At 54.7% G+C, this 4,857-nt stretch overlaps 1 pseudogene; it reads right to left on the bottom strand.

Moving 5' to 3' along the window:
• Window positions 1-234: 234 nt before the first annotated feature.
• LOC144178017 (uncharacterized) lies at window positions 235-2,660 on the bottom strand (annotated as a pseudogene).
• Between the last annotated feature and the right edge of the window lie 2,197 nt (window positions 2,661-4,857).

The following is a 4,857-nucleotide window of genomic DNA, read 5'->3' as shown; positions in this document are numbered from 1 at the left end:
GTGACTATATAAGATTATTGCGCAGGCTCTGTTTTACTTTGGCCGGGTGGCTGAATCGAGTCACAGATCGACAGACGGAGAGACAGCCAGACAGATAGACATACAGACAGACCAAAATTTCTGGGTTTAAGTAGCACAAGAAAGGCTATCGTCTTTAAAAATAAGTAAATTAAGAAAAATACAAAAATCGTACAGCGTAGAAGGGGGAGAGCACCCATGTCCAACAGCGAGCGAAGCAACTTTATTGAAAATGCCTGCAGAACGATTAGCCCTCCCATGTAAGGAAGGCGTCACCGTGACGCGGCCATGACGTCTTCCCGGCTGTTGGCGCCTCTACTCCGGCCGCGGCCTCACTACTCCCTTTGGTCGACTGCGCCTGCCCCTGTTTTGGGGTGGCAGCCTCCCTCTGGTTTCGCTCGGTCGTTGCCTTTCGAGGGCCGCCGAGATCTGCTGGACGGCCTGGGCTTGGACTTCTTGATCGTAGCAACGCATTGCGGCCTCGAGAAGCGGTGGGATCGTTGTCATCGTTGTAGCTTGCTGCGGGTTCTTGGCACAGTCCCAAAGGATGTGAGCCGCAGTGGCTCTCTCCTTTCGGCACACACAGCAAAGGTCACTTACATAAACACTCGGACATATGTGCTTCAGCAGAACCGGGGTGAGTAACGACCCTGTCTGTAGTTGTCGATATATTACTGCTTCCTCACGGGTCAAGCCTGGATGAGGTGGTGGCATAGTCCTTCTATCTAGTCTGTACCACTTCACGATTTCATTGTAAGAGGTCATCCTGTCCTTGGTTTCCCACCACCACGTCGGGTCGACCGCAGTAGCAGCGGCACGGTTGGTTAGTCCTCGCGCCGCCGCGTTCGCCGTCTCGTTGTGGTTTTCGTTGCCGCGATCCGAGACATCACAGCCCATGTGCGCCGGAAACCACTTAATCACAACACACCTACTTTCACTCGCGAGATCGACCGCACGCAACACACGTGCGGCTTCACCACACACTCTTCCTCTGGCGTAGTTTTTCACTGCCGTCCTAGAATCACAGAGCACAGTCGTGCACTCGGGGTCGGCGATGGCTAGGGCAATGGCCACTTCTTCTGCTCGATGCGCCGCTCGAGTCCGCACACTCGCCGCCGTCCGTGTAGCACCCGTCGCTGCCCCTACAACTGCTGCGGCGAATGCTCTTCTGCCGTCTGGATACTCTGCCGCATCCACAAACACAGCACCCCTGTCTTTGGCATGGAGATCGATGAGCGCCTTGGCCCTCGCCGCCCGCCGCTCCTTGTTGAACTCGGGGTTCATATTTCTTGGCACAGGACATACCCGCAACCGTCTGCTAATTGCTTCTGGTACATGCACGTCTGTATTCTCGGGTCCCCCTTCCTCTGGCTCCAGGCCTAGGTCACGCAGCACTTGCCTGCCCGTTCTTGTTTCCGATAGCCGCACGAGCTGGGCGGTCCTCTGCGCCTCGGCGATTTCTTCCAAGGTGTTATGCACTCCCAGGGCCAGGAACTTTTCGGTGCTTGTGCAGTCGAGAAGTCCGAGTGCTGCCTTGTACGCTTTGCGTATGAGGGCGTTGATCTTAGTACGCTCGCATTGCCTCCAGTTGTGGAAAGCAGCAACGTACGTAATGTGACTTATAGCGAAGGATTGCACTAGCCGGGTGAGGCTTTCTTCCTTCATGCCTGCTTTTCTGTTTGACACCCTCTTTATGAGCCGAATTGCCGTGGTGACTTTGGCCGCGAGACGGTTCACCGTCTCGCCGTTCACTCGTTTGCGTTCAATCAGCATACCCAGCACTCGGATCTTCTCTACCTCCGGGATAGTCTGACCGCCGCTCGTCCTGATCTTGATTTTCTCTTGCTCTCTCACAGGATCGTTGCCTTTCGCCTTCCTAGCTGCCCCTTTCGGTGGAATCACCAACAGCTCGGACTTGCTTGGAGAGCCGACGAGCCCGGACCCGTCCAGCTGCTCCTCGATAGCATCAACCGCCTCTTGCAATGCACCCTCGATGTGTCCGTCGCTTCCACCTGGGACCCATAGCGTTATGTCATCGGCATAGATGGTGTGTCGGACCCCCGTGACTCGCGAGAGCCGCTCGGCCACCCCAATCATTACAAGGTTGAAAAGTAATGGCGAGATGATCGAGCCCTGGGGGGTCCCGACACTGCCGAGCTTCTTCTCATTGAGCCGCAGGTCCCCGGCGTTGATCTCGGTGGTCCGCCCCGTCAAGAAATCTTTGATGTACGCATAGGTTCTGTTGCCCATGTTTAGCCGCGACACCTGGGCCAGGATTGCAGAGTGCCTCACTTTGTCGAAAGCACTCTGCAGGTCTAAACCCAAGATGGCTCTGTTGTCTTGCGTGTTGGTAGTGTCATCGAGGATTTCATTTTTTAGTTGTATCATGACATCCTGAGTTCCGAGCTTGTTTCGGAAACCGATGACGGTGTTTGGGTAGAGCCCCGAATCTTCCAGGTACCTCTGCCACCTGTTCATGAGAACATGCTCCAACGCTTTGCCCACACAGGATGTAAGCGAGATCGGCCGGAGGTTCTCAATGTTGGGTGGCTTGCCCGGTTTGGGAATCAAGATGGTCTTGGCAGCTTTCCATTGCCGGGGCAGTGACCCGGCTCGCCAGCATTTGTTGAAGTATGCCGTGAGGTTCTCGATGACCGCTTCACTAAGATTTTTCAGCGCTCTATTTGTAACCCGGTCGGGACCAGCGGCGGATTTGCTGTTAAGATCGTGCAGAGCAACCCTCACTTCCCATACTTCAATGTCTCGATCTAGCCACTCGTTTGCTTCGCCTTGGTAGTCCGGGTGCGTCTCTGTGGGAGTGACCGGCAGGTACTTATCCTCAAGGCGTTTCTTCACCCCATCTTCCCCGTGCTCGGTCAGCGCCCTGTGGACGATCTTGGCCACGTTGTTGTGCTGGTGCGTCTTGGTCGAGGTCTCATCCAAAAGATGTCTCAGCATACTCCATGTCTTGCCGCAGTGCATCTGGCCGTCCGCCGCGTTACAAGCCTCATTCCACTGCTGAGTGCAAAGCACTCTGCTATGGGACTCGATCTCTCCGTTGAGTTCGGCGACCTTCTTGCGTAGCCTTCTGTTTGTCCGCTGCGTCTTCCATCTCGCCAGGATGGACTGCTTGGCTGCGATGAAGTGAGCCAGGTGGCTGTCGACCCTTCCGATACGCTCGTCCGTCTCGACTTCCTTGGTGGCCTCTTCTGCCTTCTTTACAATCTCGGTCGACCACTCCTCGATGTCTGTAATTTCGGTCTTCTCCTCGGGTAACAACCTCCGAAAGGCTTCCCAATCCGTAAGTCGATGTTTCCGAAAGCTTCTGCCGACTTCTTCGTCGCCACCGAGCGGGACAGTGACCTCCACAATGTAGTGGTCACTGCCCAACTCGTGACCCGTGTTTCGCCATTCAAAGTCCCCCGTACCGCTGCCGTTACCCCTGACGAAAGTGAGATCGGGCGTTGTGTCTCGGGTGATCGAGTTGCCGATTCTGGTAGGGTATGCTGGGTCGGTTATTAGATTTAGACCCAAGTCAGTAGCATCTTGCATTAAGTCCCTGCCCTTTGCCAATGTTTTGTGGTAACCCCAGGCTTGATTGGGCGCGTTAAAGTCCCCGCAGATTACTAGCCTGCTGTCGGGCCCCGCGACGTTGCATGCCTTGTGTAACAGTGCTTTGAATTTCTGCTTTCCGTGTGACGGGCTACTGTACAAGTTTACCAGAAAAGTGCTTTCCTTCTTCTTTTTCCCCGTAAGCACTTCTACCATGGTGTGCTCAATTGTGCTATTGCCCAACAACTCGTGCTCGACGTACGTGAGGTTTTTCCTCACCAAGGTGCAAACTCCTCTGCCACTACTGCCAGCCACCGCCCGGAGGCTTGGCGGGCTAGCGTGGGACCGGTAACCCGAGAGCTTGACCTCTTCAATGCAGGTCTCTTGCAACATGATGACATCTAGCTTTCTTGATACTTGTTGTAAGTGTTGTTGGAGTACAGGCTTCTTCCCAGCAAAACCGTTGCAGTTCCAATGCCAGACGAGGAGGCCTTTCACTGCTGTTGTGGTTGCGGTGGTTGATGCCCTATCCATGTTTGCTGAAAGTTAGCCATTTGCGTCGCCAAATTCTGCACTGTCGTAGCCAACTGCTGGCATGTCTGTTCAATTGCTATGAAACGGTCGGTGATTGTCCTGGTGAACGTCGTGCGAATATACTCTTCAATGCGGTCGAGCCTATCTTCAAGGTTGTCGACCCTATCGCTGAGTCTACGCTCTTTGAGATTTTCAATTGCCCTTCTCTTGGGTGCCGGAGCCGCTTCTGCCCCGTTCGCTTCCCTCGGGTTCACCTCTACTTCTGGTTCATCCTCGGTCATTGCCATTTGCTGTGGTGGTGGCGATAACTGCTGCTGCTGCTGTGCCTGCAGTCGCTGTAACTGTGCCGCCATCATTCTCTTGAGCTCTGCCATTTCCTTATCTATCTTATTGACTGTCGCCTCTAGTTCAGTGTTCTTCTTCCGCAACGCCTCGTTTGCGTCTCTAAGCGCTTTCATCGCCCCACTTTCACCTTCAAATTTCCTTCTACCACTTTGCAATGGCAATGACTGCTGCTGCTGTCGTTGCTGCTGCTCCCTCTTGGCTATCCCGGACTTTGCCGCGTCTGCCCAGCCGACTCTGTCTTTGGATTGCGATTGGCGGCGGCGGCTCGTGCTTCGGTTTCGGTGTCTGCTTTCGCTTTTGTCCCCGACCGAGCGTGACTCCCGGCGACTAGCTGTGCCGCTCTCTCCTGCTGACTTCAGCAACGGTGGAAACTCCCCAGGCGCCAGTTGTTGCTTTACGCACTGCTCC

This window comes from Haemaphysalis longicornis, unplaced genomic scaffold (genome assembly GCF_048455015.1).
Source record: "Haemaphysalis longicornis isolate Haplotype H1 unplaced genomic scaffold, Haemaphysalis longicornis Haplotype H1 scaffold_371, whole genome shotgun sequence".
Classification (NCBI taxonomy): Eukaryota; Metazoa; Arthropoda; class Arachnida; order Ixodida; family Ixodidae; genus Haemaphysalis; species Haemaphysalis longicornis.
The sequence above is the reverse complement of the archived record's forward strand: the minus strand, read 5'-3'. Positions and strand labels throughout refer to the sequence as shown.